The following is a 19,802-nucleotide window of genomic DNA, read 5'->3' on the forward strand; positions in this document are numbered from 1 at the left end:
GATTCTACTGTGGATACAGACTCAGTATTGCTTTATGTTTACTCACATCTAATCTTTACATTAATATCTAGCATCATGAGAGCTTTTTCTTAAGATTTATGCAAACAAAAGTGAACAAGGCTTTAAAGTCAAGTCTTTGTATTTTGAGAGTCAGTAAATATAGAGACATGTGAGATGCCACATCTTGTTTTATGAATTACACTACAGATGTTATGTATAAAACAAATGACCTGATGTAACTGTCTAAAAATCCTAAGTGTTATATACATGTCATATCAACAAGAAAATTGCAAATGATGTACAGGTAATTGTCTGAATCCAGAAAAATGATTCCCAGATATTTTTCCCATGAAGACTGAACTAAATAAACTGCCACAGACCTTGAGTATTCCTCCCATGTAACCCTGCGTGTAGGAAGATGATGGAAAAATAAGAAAATAAGAGTTCACTACTGCAGAAAAATGAAAGGAAACCTCAGTCTCCAGAGCCTTGTAAGTCCATGAAGCAGGGGTGAAGGCAATGCAGAGGGGAATGGGAAAAGCAGAAAAGACAGATCATGGGAGTTATACATGCCAGAATTGCACCCTGAGTCAATCAGGGGTGTTCCATATGTCTGTTTAGTACCGCAAAGCTTGGTAAAAAGACAGTTTATATGATATCCATTTAAAAAAATGTCAATATTTACAACAGGAAGTCACATTTTTTTAGGGGGAAAAAAAAGATTGTTTTTTCTATTTGGTTTTGTTTTATTACTTGCATGAAATGCTTTATTTTGTGCTCTTCTTCTCCAGGCTGACCGATGTGTAGTATTAAACCCCCTCCAAAAACATCAGTTCAGGGAGATGATGTTAGCAGTGACTTTCTGTCTCTGCTTGGTGGTGGTGGGTCTCCAGTCAGGCAACCAGTTTCCCACTGAGGGGCAATTTGCTTCAGGGTGTCTGTGAGATCCACAGTCTGGAGGGAGAAGGGAGACTGGGGCTGGAGACAGGCAAGGATCTTCTGCATTCTACTCCAGTACCCAGAAGAAAAGAGCTGAGAATGGTTTCCATTGCATTATAGCAGAATTTATTGTGGGTCTTAATGGTGGTACAGCCATCCAGTTAGTAGATCCTGATGTTAGACTAGATATTGTCAACAATGTCAGGCTGCATACCCCATGTCCACTCTCTCCAGGCCTGGCTCCTTCCGATCCCTACCCTCTGCCTCACTTGTTACCATCGTTATGAGATTCACAGCTCTGCCTCACCACAGGACAGAAAACAGACAAGGCTGAACACTTTTAGTGCCTACTAGGACCATTGGGGGCAAAACTTAACTGCTTCAGCTGGAGGAAGTTAAATTCAAAATTATTTGCAGAAAATTAATAAAATAATTAAAATTGTTACAATTATTCACCAAAAGGGCAAAGTTTTTGTTTCGAGGCCATAGACAGACAATGTTTATGATCGAGATCAGAGGTTCAAAAACTGTCTTCTGCAGACAGTCCTTTGTGGGGCAGGAGTCAACAGCAGACCACCGAACCACAGTACCCTGTCACCATTGTACTGCTGCAATGTGATGAGCCGTGTTCCAGGTGCTCTGTCAGAGATTTTAAAAAGGCTTTTCCATCACATTTCTTTCCTGACTTGAAATTGGTTTGAACCTCAAAAGAATGAGTCTTTGTTAGCAGCAAATCAGAACCATATTTACTGTTCCAGTCAGCAAAATATTTCTTTTTTTCCTTTTATTACATAAGCCTTATATTCCAGAGAAGGTGGATCTCATGCACATACCTGTACAAAAAAGAAATGTGAGCTCACGCTGAAATTTCCCTCATGGTAAAGATTTTTGGACTGTGGTATGTAGAAAATTTAAATTTTTTTCTGATGACATTTTTTAATATTGTAATTCTGTAGTTTGCATGTACCAGCTCTGTAATTTTAAGCTACCCATAGGCAAACATGGCAAGTCAGTACATGTATAAATCAATGGCTGTGACAGGTGTGGGCCACTGTGACAAATCTTTTATACTTTAAATTAGTCATAAATACATGCCTTCCACTAAACAGCCTCTCACTCTCATAAAAAAATAAGGTGACCATAGAAATCAGTTGCAATTTAATTTGGCATCTTAAAATGAAAGACATATGTGGATGCAGATTCCATTAGTGCATTCACCAAATAGCCCACTTTTTTTTAAATTGTTATTAAAAGAAGAAAAGGTTTGCATCTCAGGGATGCAACCTCCATTGTTAAATCTTTTAGTTTGTTTGAATTTTTTTCTTTTTTTTTTTTCCTTTGCACATGTAGAATTTAAAGTTCATATATTGCTCCACATATGTCCTGGCAAGGCTGCTGAACAGCAAACACCCCTAAGTTCAGCCAGTGCTCCATTCCTCCGTTCCCCAGGGAGTTCCTGCTTCATGTGTTTTTCATTTTAAGACCTGCCTCCTTGAATGCTATTTCCTCTCTTTCAGTTTTCACCAAGGTCAAAGAAATCTTTAGCAAATAAAAAATGTGAACATCCAGTCATCTACTGGAAATGTGCCCATCCAGTGTCTAAACAAGAAGTTCATCTGTTCATGGAGCAGTCTTACATGCACTAAGTGGAGCGCAGCAGTAACCTTCGTCTGAGTACTTCATCACAGCTAAAAAGAGAGTACTTATCAAATGAGGGCTCTTTCGTCTTGATTATGAAATGCAGAGAAATCAGTTTAGTAAAATTAAAATTCTGGCAAACAAGACTCTCCTAAGCCCCTGGGGTAGGAGACAGGGCACAGACCTTCCTCCTTGGCTTTCACTCATCTGTGGGTCGGAGCTGCAGAGTTCCCTATGCGGAGCAAAATGGTGGTAAGCAGTTGGAAAGACCAGCTAGCGAAAATATGTCTCATATTTTGATAATGCTACATGAAAGTCATAGGGATTATGATATCACAGAACCTATTCAGCATGTTTTCGGGGATATCTTGTGAAAATTACCTATAAAAAGAAAAAATATGATTTAGTAATAAAATTTACTAAATGCAGCCAGATGCACTGTCGAAGCTGCCTGAAATAGAGTCACGAGCTAACAGGATTTGTTACAGGTGATGATATGGTATACATTATTAGTGAGGATCATTTGCCTCCACAGAGACAAATATGTATTTGGGGATTGAGCCAGTCAAGCGATTAACAGCTACTGATATTTCTTACAAATTTGGGCTTACTTTTTCATCAAAAGTGGGTGATTCTACCAAGCTGAGTGTGGGAACTCTGCATTAGCTGTAAAGTCAGGTCCAGAAGAGCTCTCTTGGACTGTTGCCTCCAGTCTCCCCCAGCTGCCTCGCTGTACCAGTTTCCATAAACTGAGAAGGTTCTGTTTTAACAGCATATTTGGGTTGATGGATGGCTGTTCCAGAAGTGTATGGCTCTTACGGTTAGAAGCCTCCTAATTTCCAGCTGAAGTAATCTGTGTCACAAAACGGCACTGGTACTTATGTTTGCTGGAGATTCCCCACCTGATATATTTGAGGACCCCGTTTGTATTCTCCACAGGCATATCACATATTGTGTCATCCGGTGATCAAATAATCCATTCCCAGGTCTTTTTTCAAAGCTTCCTGCTTGGGGAAAAATTATGAGTCCTAAAGTGCCTGACCTCACCTTTTGGGTTATTTGAATTCATCCCATTTCTATTATTCCAGTCCCAAAGCTTAGCCAGTTCTTCCTGTATACTGTCCTCCTCCACATTCACATTACATATTGCATTATCAGAAAATTTCATGAGCACAGTACTACTTTTTCTGCCAAAGTTGTTAAAAATGTTAAATAGGATCAGTCCCCAGACACATCTTGGAAGAACTCCACTAGTAACTTCCTTTCAGTTTGGTATTTCTCCTTTCAACATGATCTTTCATTTTTTTCCACCTCACAATTCTTCTGCTAATCCAAATTTTCTCCAGCTTAACGAGCAATTTCCTACGAGGCACTGTGTCAAAAGCTTTCCTGGTAACTGAGCATCTCATTCTCTTACTAATAAAAATAATTTGTTAGGTAATTCAGGCACAATCTACTCTTTCTAAAATGGATGACATTTCATTTGATTTCATTTCCATCTTCACGTCCTTATCTATTTTTCCTCCAATGTATATTTTGAAATTTCACACATTCTTGAAGCTAGTCCTGTGGTTGCCCAGACTTTTCCTCTTTTTTATTTAAGTTAGATCCAATGCTTACTTTTTCAAGGAAGAGCTATCATCTCTGATAAACACATTCAAAATCTTTGTTAGCAGACTTGCAGTTTCTTAAACCAGTTCTTTCATAATTCTTCTAGTGTGTGCCTCCACTGCAAGCTGACTCAGTCACATTAATCTCTTTAGAGTTTGGCGTCCACCTTAGATGTGGTTAATTCCATTTCCATTCTCCAATTCCCATTAGCAACACAACCTTGTTTAACATCATCATCCCTGTTGAAATCTGAGCCAAAGTATTCATCTTGGGGCCATATCTGCATTATCCTTAACTTCATCACCATCTTTGCTGCGCAGTGGCTATAAATAATTTTTTTTGTTTGTGTGGCTAAAATAATCTCTATTTGATTTAGCTGCATTTGAAAAAATCAACTTAGTTTCTCTTTTGGCAGTTCTCATTTTATCCATACAGTTCCCGACCTCTCAGACTTAATCGTGTTAGATGATTGCTCTCTTTTTCCGTTCTTCATAGGATGTCTACTCATTCTGAATAGGTTATTTTCAAGCTGGGTAATGATCCAGCTAGGTCTAGCTCCCTTCCCTTGATTTCAGTGGAGGCCCAGAGAAATATTGTACCTTTTTCATTCAGAAACTCTAGCTCTCTTTTACATTCCAGTCCACGAGTTTCCCAGTTCAGTGAACTGGATTTTTGAAACTGAAAATGGTAGTTTTACTTTCAAGTAGACTTACCTGGTTTTGTCTTTACATTTAATTTAAAACTAGTGAAGTCAAGGTCTCTTGATCCAAGGTTTCTGGTACAACTGGTTCTTCTCTGTGGTGTCCAAAGTAGTAATCCAAACTGCATCTAATAGAATGATCTATATCCGATTTAAAGTTCATTTGGTGAAAAAGACTGTCAGCTATCTGGGATATTAAAAGATTCTGATAGTAACACAATTCTTGGTAATATTTCTAACTCTAATGGAAATGCAGAGATTTCTATCCAGAATATGGGTTGGTATAAATCTGTATTGCTCTGCTGAAACTAGTTGAGCCACACAAATTTAAGCAGACTCTTTGCTATGACAAACCAGATCAGACACATGACAGTAACAGCACACTTCCGTCTAAACTACAGAGCTTGCTGAACCGCCTCATTCTCTGCAAGCTTTCACATCCCAGAAAGACTTTTTATGGCACCATTTATAAGTCTTATGCCCTAGAGCATCAAATGAGGACACTCCTATCACTCCCGCTGCCATTGAAAAAGCATCTCAAGTAATTTATTGTCTTTCATTTGCTTGCAAAAAAGCAAGGAAGTTTCATTAAGTAGGTGGGAGAAGCTGAAGGCCCTTTTCACACTCACATGTTTTCTCTTTGTTGCTGTTTGTACAGGTGCCATGACAAAGACTCAGAGGGCGTATCCGTAAAGACAGGACTTGAGAAATACCACCTCAAATTGTTTGAAATCAAAGGTTTTGGTAGCTCCTAAACAGGGAGCTATTTTTTTTCTTAGGACTGGAAATCTAAATATAAGGAGCCACCCTGACGTACAAATACATTCAACGTACACATGTAACTACCATTAATGTAGCCCTTGTGCATTGTGAGAAGAGGCTCTTTTCAGTTACGTTCACTGAGAATTTCAACACCAAAAAAGAAAAAAAAGAAGAGATTCTCACAATCAACCAGCACATTCGTATGCTGAAAAAAAAATATCCAATGAGGATGTCAGGAAGCCTGTACTCCATCCAAACTGACCAATGTAATGCTTGCTGTAAGCATACTTCCAGACTAGCATCTGGAAATCTTAAATGAACAGAGATAGACATAGACACCCTTACACTCTGGGAAATAATTAAAGTTGGAATAAGAAAACGTTTGTGGACCAGATCATCAGCTGGTGTAAATCAGCACAGCTCTAGTCTTTCCAAAAGAGCAGTGCCAGTTTATGCTGGAGTTAAAGTGCTAGCTGGCTCCCGTAGCTTTCCTTTGTGATTAATTTCAGCACAATCATTTGCTGGAACATGCTTTTGGACCAAGCTTCCTGAAGTATTACTTTCACAAATCTCTTGCGTGCTCTTGGACTGCTGCCTGTAGCACGCCCTTCTGTATTAGGTCTGCTTTTCTCCAACGGAAAGCTCAAGGTTTGGGATTTTTTTGAAATGCTATGTTAAAAATAAGAGAAAAGTAAAATTTTTGCTGAGCAGTTGCTTTATACTATATCTTGATTATCTTCTATGAATCAATGGCACCTGACTTTGACATTCTTTGCCATTCTTTGTGTAGACTACCCTTAGCATGGTTAATGTCAGTATTTTCCACTCCTTGTGTACCGCAAGCTCCCACTGGATTTAAGAGCGGAAATCCAACCTCATGGTAGTGCAGAAGTGGACACATGGGCTGTTGCAAGGTGCCTCCAGCAGTTTGACCCTGTCTGGCACCCACTCGAATGAGACCCTGAGGAGCCACCATGGAGCCAGCGTTCCTACACCCTCATTTTTGCAAACCACCCTAGGAGGTTCCCCCGAGCTGGAGTCTTTTGCCAGAGGAGGGTACACAGGTGGCCCTGCCAACTTTCCACTGGTGTCTCAGACCTGCCAAATTTCCCTCCCTGAGTGCAGCGCTTCTGATGAGCTCCCTCCCACTGGGACTTCAAGCACTGCAGTGGCCTCCTGCCTGTCCTGGCAAAGCCAGCAGCACCCAACCTGGGACATCACAGATGGCGAGGGAAGACACAGCACTGTCCTGTGGCTGGAGAAGCGCTGCCACGAGAGACTGTGCACTCAAAGCCGCCTTGATGGAGCATATGGCTCCACCTTGCAGCCCTGCGCCAAGCACTCCGTGGCAGGACACAGTCAGGTCCTCCCTCAGAGAAGATGATTCCTGAGAAACTGGTCCAAGGGCATGTGTCATGGCCATAGCGCAGCTTCCTAGACACTCCATGCAGGTGTGGCTGGCACTTTTTCTCTTCCGTGTATTGACCACAGGAAAAAAAAAGACAAATTACTTAAGTATTGCCTGTTCATTCATACATTATAATTTAGCACGCTTGGAAAACACACAGACACTGGCCAGTTAGCTTATCATAGTCTTCTGCCCTTCCCCTTCTTCCCCAACTGTCTCCTCTTTTCCTCCCTGGTGCCAGTCAGAACCCATGAACACATGAAGAAATTTAGGGAACCTATCTGTACAAGGTTATGACTTATTTCAACACCATGGTTGCTCTGAAAACACTCTCCAGCACAGTCCCTCAGGTGTGGACAGCATTGCACTTGCAGGAAGGAGGGCTCACAAAAGAGTTCAGGGCTGCAGCCTGCTGTTGACAGCAGCTCAGTTGTCCTTGGTCACCCACAGACAGCTCTTACTCTCCAAGGGAGGAGATAAGTACAAGGCTGTACAGCCTAAAAGTCTTCAAAGAACTGGGGACTTGCTAAAAGCCCTTAAGCATTGGCAGAGACTCATTTCCTTCAGGGCACTGGATTAAGCACAGATTTGTGCATTCTCCTGCTTACGAGAAACAGAGCTGCTGCGATGTTTGGGGGCTGAGCATAAAGAAATGAGGCAAAAGCGGGCTTCACCACACATCATCTACCAGCAGCACGAGACCACCATGATGTTCAGCACTCAGAAAGTCACAGAAGATTCTTTTCACTGCTATCCTTGCTCCCTCTGCAGCAGCAACTAGCAGAATCCTTTTTTCTGGGTACTTTAGTTTTGGGTTTCCAGGTCCTGATTAGCATAAGTGTTACGTATTCAGATGGTTTTGAAACCTCCATCCTTGAAGATACTCCAGGTTTGACTAGGTATGACCCTGAAAGACCTAATCTGATTTCAAAGTTGTGTATAACTTCAAAATTGGCTGTGCTTTGAGCAGGGGGGTGGATCAGATGGTGCATTCTAACCAGAATTATTCTCAGACTGCAGCTGCTACTGCAGTCACTAGGAGCTCTGCCTTGAACAGACATGTGTTCAAAAAAAATTAGAGATTTTCTGCTAGGCACCCACAATTATCTGGAACTTTTGAAAATATTACATTTAAACACTTCATCTATAAAATGGAGCTAATAATGCCAACACAATTCACAAGTAGGGGTTAAAAATTGCTTATGAATCACGCGGGTATTATTTTTATAAACATTAGAAAAGTCTCTGAGGAAATCAGCAATTTACTACTCAGACCAGCGCTCGGATAATGTAAAGGGACAGAGCTCTTCATGGAATCGTGGTGCCTAAACGCAAGGCTGAAAACTCATTGATTAAGTGCTGTCTGTCCTGTGTTGCTCCTTTGAAGCACAGCTTCTGTGCAGAAGGTAGTACATCTTCGTGTAATTAAAAATTGTAGTAAGCTCTATTTTTTTTATTTGGCAGCTTCGGCAGGCCATTCCAATCAACTAGATATAATTTTATATCAATATTGAAACAGCCATTTTTTGATATTGCCCTGTTTGATCAAAGTTAAGCTTTAAGGTTATGAAAATAGAGGTCTGGGAGTTTACATTTACAGCAGATGCCTTGAGTCTGAGTCAGAGTCAGTGACTAGTATTGACAGGATACCATAAAAGCAGAAGAAAATGCTGTGGAGTATACACACACACACGTACCTGGGTGAAATCTACTTCACTCAGCAATTAATCAGATTAAGAAGTCTATTGAAGTAACCGAGAATTCATTTAACAGATTTTTCATGGGTAACTACTAACTGTGATAGCAGAAACAAGCCTTCAAGACTAAAAATAGAAAGCATTCCTATTACGAGTCTTGCTTGAAGCTCAGAAACGAAAATGCTGTGAGAACAAGGGAATGGGAGCCTAATGAAAACATCTCTCTTTGCCTCTCTCTCTGCAATGCCATGCTGAGAAGCAGCACTTACTTTCTCCGACACACAGAAATCTTTGTGCCTGGCAGATAGAATGGGAGATAAAAAGGATACAAAGCATCTGGCTTTCCAATACCTACGTGGGATTATGAATTAAATTACAAAGATTGAAGAGCTTGGCACTTAGGAAATTTGAACCTTGCCCAGTTTTAGGGTATTTTTTCTCCATGATAAGTTTAGAAAACATGAAAAAAGGACAATTTTCCCCTGTAACACAGCATATAAACAACATCTGCACTTTCCAATGAGTTCAAAACACCTTCAGAATGAAAGGTTTTCTCTTTGAACAAGGAAGAAATCCTTCCAGCATGCCGCAGTGGAGGGAGAGTCTCGCAGAGATTGAGCCGTCTGGCTCCACTGAGGGCTGCTGGCAGAGACCCTGTGGCAGGACTGACGTTGCATTAATTACCAGGCCCGTGGGCCCTCTGACCCTGCTCCACCACGAGACATACTGGCAATGGATCTGAGGAACGCTGGCATTATCTCAGTCCTGAAGACCTGAAGGCAAGTTGTCACCTGAACTGCAGGTAGAGTGAAACATTTCACCGCGCTAATAAAATACACGTTTCTCTGGCATTCTGACTGTCTGGGAGGTAACTGTTTAATGTATTACAAATTTCATTGCTTTTATCTGACTTTAACAGACAGCATTACAGCAAAGACAGACTTTCTGAAGTATTTTGGTTTGCTAATATTCATAATACTTGTAATATTTTAGTAATAGAAATATATTATGATACGGATTTTGATCCTTGCTAGTTGACAATAGGCCTCATTCTTATTTACACCCCTTCAATAGCAGAAAGTAGCATCAATATGAGCGTTATGACATACAGTCCAAAAGAGTGCTGGGCCCACAGACCATTGTGCTCCACACACATTAGTTTTCCTGGCTTCCAGGTAAAGAGAGAACAGTGCATCACGGTTATATCAGCCAGCATTTCTTAGCAACTAGTCCTTTCAGATGTTTTATTTAAGCTGGCTTAACTGCATTTCACCAGCCCAAAGAAATTTGGAGGACTAGCACGATCAGTTTGCACATTAAAAAGTGAAGGACTTGCTCATTTCACTGTGATCACTGTCTAATTGATTCATTCCTGTCTTGCTTGATTGCATTGCCATTTGAGCTCAAAATCAGATGTAATATCTAAGAAGATGGTAGTCGTCAAATGACCTTTTAACCAGCATTGGTTCCTTTGGTTATCAGCCTTGATGATAAGCCAGCGACAGGCAAAGGCATAGGGCTGTATACTGGTCTTCTTTCTGAACAGGAAGAGCTGCTGAAGTTGGCAGCCTCTCACTGTAAATACTAGAATAAGAGATTGGATGCCTGAAGTCCAAAGAAATATGATTCACAAACAATAAGCAACAGTAAAAGGAAAACTTTTAGCTCAGTCTATATATAATCCTTTCATCCAGGTGGCCTTTAAACCAATACTTGGCCTTGACAACTATTCCCACAGAGTGATTATGCAAGCATTAAAGATTTTGACAATGTTTATATAAACAACACAAAATGCAAGATAGGGAACTTGATAACTACGTATCAGTTTTAAACATACAAGTGAATTGTTTGAGTCTTTCAAATCAAAGTCGTAATGGATTGCAGCTTTATATGTAGTCAAAATAAAGATTTTTGAATATGATTCTTTTTTTATGGCTTGTAGATCTATTTTTAAATATTTTTAAAAATAAAGCATCCCATGATTAGTCCGTTCAATTACTACATCACATACTGCTTTTTACAGACTCTAATTATATCTTAGATTAAAATTCAAAACACCTGCTCTTGTGGATCGCACTAATTTCAGCCTCGAGTATTTTGATACAAAGAGCTATAATCAGTGAGAACCAAATGATTTCCTATTCTCTGTACCACACCTTCTCAGCTGAGTACAGCTAGAGATCTCTGTTTCCTTCTTATTTTTTCTGTTAAGATTATTGCATCTTTTATTTAAAGATATCTTTTAAATGCTGAAAGTCATAGTATTTTTACTTTTACTTAAATCAGATGGAACATTTAAGGCAGATATTAGCTTTAAAAATAACAGTCATTTGGATTTTAAATAGCAGAAGAATAGTGTACCTTTCTTCTTTTAGTTTCCCTTTCCATTTCAGTGTAGCTAATATACATACATTGTTCCTGGCTTTTTAGAAAACTGCTCCTTAAAAACCCTGTAATTTGAGTTCAGGGATTTAAATGGGAACACATACTTACTTGAAAGATAGTTTTTTATGTGCTCGGTTCCCTGTTATTATTCATGCACATCTCTACACTTTAGGGGTGTGATCCAAAGTCCACGTAGTCAATGAGAAGACACGCAGATTTCACCGGACTTTGGATCAGGCTCTAAACATTACATGAATCAAACGGAAAGAGTTGAACTGTCTGTGTAGGTTCTACCGCAGTAAAATAAGGGTATCTTTAACAGTATTTACTTTTTGATGAACATAAGATGGGATCTGACTTTTTGCACAGTTACACTGGTTTTAAGCTAATAGGACAACACTGTAGGACTTTCAAATAACATTGTCTGCTGAAGCTGTGGGGGTGGCCTGGCAGTTCAGTGCCAGAGCTGCTTGTTTTGTTTCTCCCCCATGCTGTGCTGGAACTTGTGACTTTGCTCTGTTGCAATGGGCAGGTTTCTGAAGGCCCATGAAAAGCCACCTGGCTCTTGCTCCAGAGTATATTAATGCAGCGAAAACAGATTTAATGGCATGTCACATCAGAATTAGAACAACCTTTTTAGAAATCCACTGTTTTTATACCCTATGTTCCTCACTGTGATTCATTAGCTGTAAATGTATTTATTGACTTTTTTCCTTCCCTTTTCCAAGTCATGTGTTAGAAAGATAGGAAAGGTAAGTTCTTTGTGGAAAAATTCAAGCCCTCCACATGACAAAATGACATGTGCCTCTGGAATGCACAAAACTCCTAGTTTTCCCTAAATGCTCTAAGAACTTTGTGCCTGCGTGCTGTACAGTGAGCTTTCCATCACCTCTTCTGGTTTAAGATAAACAATAACACAGGCCAGAGGTATCCGCCAACATCTCCCAGGCAAGCCTAGTAACTCTGATTGACACTATGCACAAGGCTTTTCTGCGTTTAGTGTTTCCAGGTAGTTTCCTACCCTGCTTTTCAGCTCTACTCAGACGCACAAAACCAGCTCAGGCCTGTGACTGCTGTGGGAGGATATCTTCCCTGCATGCGCAGGAAGCCCATGGGAGCCATGTGGAGGCGCTGAGATGGCTCTACGGCATCAGCCCCCCACTCCCCTGGCTCTGACAGCACCTCACCTCACCTCCAAGAACGCACAGCCCTGTGCCCCAGTTAACAAACTGGTTTTGTGAAGGGTAAGTTTGGGTCAAGGATCGGTTTTGTTTTCTGTTGTCCAGAGCTTCCAGTCTTGCAGGTATCCCAGGATGATTGAAGCTGGCTGTGTACATCCCCACCAGCCTGCAGACTGCTGCCAAGCAGAGCCCAGCAGCCTCTAGCACCGAGAAAGCCTCCTACCCATAAGGAGAAAAGCAATTAACACCAGTGGCACTAGGAACAGAATGAGTGATGTGAGCTTTGTGCATAGGAACCAGGGCCTTGGTTCAGAAAGTCTCACCTCTCTGCATGGTAGACGCATGAAACTCAGTGTCCATCTAAATGAGCTGAGGGGCTGAGTCAACCCTGCAGAGATTTAATCCAGCGGTTCCAGAGAGTCTAGGTGTTTCAGACGTGGTGCTTACGTCACTAAACCACCTCCTCAGCTTTATTCAGCTGCTGCTGCTGCTATCAAAATAAACCACGTTGCACATCTATTTATTATGGGTTTAGGCTTCATTAGATGTGAAAGTCTTTTTTCAAGCCAGGCAAAAACTTGTGGTAGTCAATCTCCCTTAATTTTTTAGCTACACAGCATGTGTGTTATCCACTTTTGCTTAAAAAAACCCCAACATTTTTCCATAGTAGAAATTAAAATGCAACTGATGTTTTTAATTTGAAATTTACTGCCACTATGAAAGTCTGCCTACCACCTAGCAAGTGGAAACATTAGTAAGTTAAAAAGATAATGACATAGATGTTATTCAGAGGAATAAATAAATCAAAGCCTTGCGCAAGCAGTAAGTGTCTTCTGTCTGACAGGGGTCCTCAGAGAGCAGTACTATGGCATTTTCCAGAATTAAATTGCATTATTATAAGAGCTTTAAATTAAGCTCCTAACCATGACCTTTAAACACGGTGATTGTCATTATGCCTGCTGAGGAGGTTGTGGAGGGTTTGGAAACCCTGTGCAAGACTGATGGGCTTTAATACGTAATCAAGTATAGGTTCATTTAGCACAGCTGTTGAACAGAGGGCCGAGCACTGGGTTGTCACAGGGAGCACCCTCTCTTCTCTTCCAGACAAATCAGTGTTAGCAGTGGCAGGCAGGGCTTGTTAGTGCTAGGGAAAACAACACGTTGTCTTCCTGATGGGACTGGCAGAGGACGTGGAGTTTTAACAGCCATGCATATCCTGTAGAGAGTGACCAGCAATACAGTGTTCCCCCAGTGCTCGAGCAAAACCACACTTTGACAAAAGAAAGCAACTGATGTACTGTTTTTTTCTGAAAGTAGTTCTATGGGTACAACCACAAAGAAAAACTACAGTTAAAGATAATAAGCCAAAAATGCAGTGAAAGTATGTTCACATAGACCAGGTAAGTCATACAGTGCGTACTTATAAAAAAAAGGCATGTTAAAAAAATCAGTAAATTCCTTAAACAAGTTAACAGAGGTAAAAAAGAAAAGATTTTCTCACTGTTTATAGCATTTTGTTAAGAATACTTTGAACAAATCTGTTCTCTAAGGTACTTAGTAGCATGTATATACCCATCTTATACCTTATATCTTACACCCTGTCATATACCTATCTTACATGTTCTACGATTATCTTCAAGCATGAAAAAAGAAAACACTGGAGAAATAAAACAAAGCCCTGAAATACGATGTGGTTGTGAAGTGCCAATTTTGCAAATGTACTGATACAACCTTTCCTGAAGCCTGTGAATTCTCATCACAGAAGCCAAGGCTTTGGGTCATTATAGAAAACAGAGATCTGAGAGGGGCTGACTTGTCTCATGAAAGTCCCACTTCTCCTAGCCGTTCAGTCAGGAAAGCCAACATCCTGACTCAGCCGATTCTCCAAAGCAAGGCTGGCATAAGTCAAGGACCAAATAATCTGCTTTGTGCTGTCCACACCATAAACAAGCAGCATGGACTGTCAGACCTCCTTCTGGCACACAGAGAGCTAACGTTCCTCTGGAGTATCCGACTTTTCAAAAGGCTGCAAATCGTTCTCTTCTGCAGGAACCGCAGCTGCGGGCTCAGCCCCAAGAACTCATGCCTGGAGACTTCCCACCGCCCACTCCCGCTGGTGCCCCGACCAGCCCCAGGCTTGGAAAGACCCAGTCCCTGCAGTCAGGTCCACCCATCAAACACAAGTGTGTCCTGAGTCCACAGGTTATTAAATACACCAAAAACTCTGCTATACCTCTCACAAATGCTCGTTGTGTCAAGGGCTGTAATCTAAGCAGCCAAGATGCAGGGTGGCAGCTGATTTTGGTGGACGTGTGACAGGTTTTCAAGTGGTTTAAATGGCATAAATATACTGTATTGATAATATTGTGCTGTATTGTGTCAGTAATATTTATTCTATGGGTTTTTATTCGTTCAACTTCTAACCAGTCAATCAAGTAAAGGCAGGAAAGGCCTGAAGCATCGCTTTCATATTTTAACACTACATTAGGCAAAAAATTCCAAGATGTTCATTGAGTTTTTGGACGAAAAAAAGTAGTAGCCCCAGATTCACATGGCCTACCATTTCACGTAAGATCTCCTTCCTACTTAACCAAGCAGCTTTGAATGCTGAAAACCAGTGAGTAAAAAAATGTGGAATTTAGACTCTGAATCTGGACTTCTGTGAAGATTACAGAAATGTGCACTAAAAATGTTGATAGGTTATTTTAATGGTCAAGAGAGTTAAACTCTCCAACCACATTGATCATTCCTACTCTAGGATTATTGTATTTTCAGGATTTTTTTTATTTATAACCAGCAGTAGTTTTCTGTAAGGGGCATCGTTATTTAAATACACAACTGGTAGTACATATTTTGTCTTCTAGTTTCTCACAGTTGTGGAAAAAAGGATGTTTTTTCTAAAAGAAGTCACTATAGTATTGGTTACAACATGTGTAATAACCTTGTCCCAGTCTCAACTGCTTTCATTCTTTTTGTCTTGTATCAGGAATGATCTCACAGAGCTCTTGGGGTCCTTTGTTTCTGACCACATGGGATAACTTTTAGGAAACTGAGACATACTACTTTCTACCTATTCCACTGACCTCTTTTGGCTGGGGAAGCATGGATTTACTTTTGTAAGATTGTTCTGCTGGAAGAGGTCTGCACAGATTCTTCACTTCTTATTCCCCCAATGCCAGAATTTTGTCACAGTATTTTTCTCCAGACTTGTTCTTTTCTTAATTTGCCTTTTTTAATATTATTTCAATGGTCATGTAAATTGAGACCTTAAACCCTGAAGTCTGTTTAGTTGCATAGCTGAGGTAACCTCAAAGAAGAGCACTACAATCTTCTCCCTCCTCTTTTCTGCATTTCACAACACCTTGCTTTTTGTGTAGCCAAGTGTTACTTGTCTCTCAGGGTTTGTAGGTAAAGACGGAAGAAGTTCCCCTTCAATCACTGGACTCTGTTCTTAATTTCCCTGATGAACCAATTTTATCCTAGCACTAGATTTAACACTAATGCAGAACTGCTTCTGTTCTTTGTGTGGGACGCAAGATTTTTTTCTCTTGATAGCATATCCACTATGCAGTTTGCTTTCTTGATCTGATGAGGTTTGTCTTCCCTTTACAATGGGAGGAGGAAAAAAGTGCATAAAAATATGTCACTATTCCACAGCCAAAAACCTGTTCCCTTGTCCAGCTTAGGTCATAGGGAAAAAAATGTTTGATGATTTTAGTCACCTTTCCAGAGCAAGCAAGCGTGCATGCACTTGTATAACAGAAGTAGTACCTGATATGCATTGCTATTAGTCATGGTACGAAGCAGTTTTGTAGACACTCATATCCAAGACTGCTGTCCAAGTGTTGCTTCATGTAGATGTCTGATTAAACGGAATGATTTATGATTATCTGCTCTGGAAATCTGTGTTGTATTGTCATTGTCTGTTTTCCTCACACTGTTTTTCTGGTGCATCTTTCTGCACTTACCATCCCAATAGTGTGCTTACAATAAGTTGGTGTGCAGTCTTTTCTTAGGATCCTGTCCATCCTTATTTGGTTATCAATTATCTAATATCAAGTAATCAACAGGAAGCTGTCTGGGGATAAAAGATATCTTCCAGATGAGACTTTCAGCTGGAAATCATAAAGGTGATAGAACATAAGTGTCTATAAAGCTTGCAATGTTCCACAGAAAGTTATCTGAAATACAGTTTATGGCTCTGCTGAGGGTAACCCCTAGGCTGGGGATTCAGATGCTGTTTTTATTTCAGAGGAATCAGCACCCAGCTTTGTAGGACAGTATGTATGTGTAGCCCAACAGCGAACATCTTCCACTGTCCTTTGGTGTAGCCACTGGCCTCTGAGGCATGTCCATCTGGATGGCAGGAGTGAGATTGGAGGGCTCTGGGGCACTTCATAGACACTTGGGCATTCTACACCTGGTTTAGCACCTTCCAGGGTGATGTCTCCAGGCCCTCCACTTTTTCCGTGTGAATAGGCTAGGACTTCTAGCTGCAAGTGTCCAGAAGCATATCTATCTCATTGCAGACCTTAGGAAAGCATGTGAAGTCCCAGAACTAGATGTGTCCTGCAGCATTTATTGTTGGCAATCAGATGCAGGAGTTGCCAACTCTTTGGGGCCTGCAACAAGTGATCCAACGACAAGTGATCCCACCTCCCAGTGTCATATGTATCATCAGTATTCACAGATCTACTTTGTCACATCTCACTTAAATTTGAAAGCATTAGAAATTACTAGCCTCTTTCTTTTACTGGGAAAAAAGAAAAGAGGTACCTCCAGCTCAGGAAAGTTGTTTTAGGAAATAATTTGGGGGGTAGTATCAAATATTGTTAAGTTTTGAGATATTTTATCGATTTTCTATGTGTTACATCCTCACATTATTTTCACAAGACAGGAATTATCATTATCCCATTAGCAATGAGACTTCGAAGTGGATGGTGTAAGACTTCATAGTCTGGCTTTTGGATACTCGAAGCTAGATAGGTGCAAGAAGTGATGAAATACATCCATGGAAGTAAAAAGTCTCAAGAGCTGTTTATAGAAATCTACCATGTCTCCCTGGGAAAGTACCAGCTAGATGACTGCTGGAAGATGGCAATGTACTAGGGAAAATATCACTATAGACTTGCTGGGTTTGTCTAGCTTATCTCTAAGCATCTGCAGCTGGAAATGATCAGAGATGGGGCATCGCTATGGATGGACCTATGGTCTAATCTGGTAAAACTGGTCTTAAATCCCTGTGACTCTCCACTCCACCACTCTACAGCTATTAATTCAATGCATTTACAGTGTCATAAAGCTGACTTAGTGAAGTGCAGAATTAAGCCTGACAACGGCAGAACAGTAACTTTCTGAGCTGTATTTGAAGATTGACTGAGCGTGCTTTCACATGGCAAATTTACAGGCCATACCTGTATGTTACCCCACTTTTAGGGCAACACAAACTCCTCTTTGTAACTGCAGGAGCTCTTTAAGAATTTTCCTACAAAACAGCATTCATTTCTTGGTCAATGAGTTGCAGATTGTTTACTACTTACTTAAGAATAATTACCCCCAAAGACATTAGCATGTTTCAACACTAAAAAGCAAAATAAATGTAATTTGAAAGTCATTACATAGAGATACAAAAGACTTTTTGTCAGTAAACTTTTCTTACAGTCATCCAAAATAAATTCTACAGGTCTGATCCAGAGACTTCAATCTGCACAAAAAACCTTACTGGGCTATAGTGCTCTCGGCATTTTGGTAGGGAACAATTTTGGGCAGATCTATATTAAGGCAATATTTTGATCCACAGACACAGGCATCAAATTTTCTCACTCCCTCCTATCTCATGTGAGCAGCACCCGCAGAAAAGCACCAGCGCTGATTTTGAGTAACCCATCCTGGAGGGGTGCCAGGCCTTGGGCTCCTCCTTGGCAGCAGCAGGGCCCTGTTGCAACCAGGGCTTCCAAAGGCTGCCCTGCCTCTAGAAGTGACAGAATAGATCAGCACACTGGCTCCAGCCAGAAATGGATTCCAAGTAGCTGTTGTTTTTTCTCCCCCAGGAGCGTTTTCAGAGGCATGCCTCTGAGGTAAGGGCTGAGGTTCCCAAGAATGACCAACCTCATGCCAGGAAGGACCGGAGCATACCCATTTGCTAAACATTCCATAAAGGGCAATATTCTTTAGCCATTTATTGGATAAATCCCACTCCACTTCCGAGAGAATATTTACAGACAGTATCTCCTGAGCATCCTGCAAGTGACTGACACAGATACACATGGATTTTGTTTGTTCTTGTCTGTCTTGGCTTTAAATTTTATACATGTCCTCTAGGCGTGACTTTGATGCTGATTTTTCTAGGGCAAAAAAAGTGAATACATAAACAAAGGAGTCATACATACATAAAACAGAAAAGCATAAATCAAAGTCAGTCGCCGATTATTTTTTTTTTGAATGCCAAATACTTTAAGAAGCAAGATTCTGTTTCAATGGCTGTCTTGCCTGAGTTCTTGTCTACTTCAATTTAAGTGGCTCTTATTACTGCATCATGACCTCCTCAGGGATGTAGTTACATTGTGATATTTTATAACTGTAAAGACAGAAAGATAAGAGCTGTGAAACAGTTTCACAGCATCAACATTTCATCTTTTCCCCATGTGTACGTTAAAATGAGAGGGGTCATTTCTCTATCTGGTGTGATGCTTTGGTCTCAGAGAGGTTTACTGTGTCATCTACTAGCATGACAAATCTGGTTCTCCAGCCTTTCCTGAGATGTGCTCACATATAAGCACCAAAGCAAAGCTCTGGGTGGGAAGCCACTTGCAGATGTTTTTAATGGCCATACATATATTTTTCCTCCCTTGATGACCTCTGCGCACTAGGTGGGTGGCATTGTCTTTACTGAGTTCTTGCCAAGGAGCAGCCAAAAGCACTTTCACAGTGGAAGTCTGTTCCCTGAATTGCTGCCGAGGGCAGTGACACCTGTACAGATCTCCTGAGCAAGTGCTGTTTACCCCAGTGAGGTCTGCCTGTACACAGTAGTTGCATATCAAATTTTTCTAGGAATCCAGAACATGTTACTTGTGCACATAATTCTCTTGTTTGGCCAGTTCTTACCCCTTTCCCGTAACTTCTTGCCAGCCATAAAATGGTTGGTTCCTGAAGTGCCACGGCTTGCCTTTTGACTTCTCTTTGAAAGAGGAGTGCCAAATTTCTCAGAAATGTTCAGCACTAAGAAGATGAAATATACAAAGGCAAAATTCAGCCCAAAAGGTCCACTCTGTCGCTTTCTTCTCTCTTTGGCCTCACCTATGGAACTAAAGCAAATATAACTGCTAGACTTGACTGTGTTCAAACCATGTTTGTCTCAGATGCATCAAATGAGTTCAGAAATGAGGATATAGTCCAGGATCACATGTAGCCAAGGTATTATCTTCTGCTATTAAATGCCCGGAGTTTCTTGGATTGATTATTTCCTGTGTTTATTTTCAGGT

This window comes from Opisthocomus hoazin, chromosome 8 (assembly GCF_030867145.1).
Source record: "Opisthocomus hoazin isolate bOpiHoa1 chromosome 8, bOpiHoa1.hap1, whole genome shotgun sequence".
NCBI classification, from domain to species: domain Eukaryota; kingdom Metazoa; phylum Chordata; class Aves; order Opisthocomiformes; family Opisthocomidae; genus Opisthocomus; species Opisthocomus hoazin.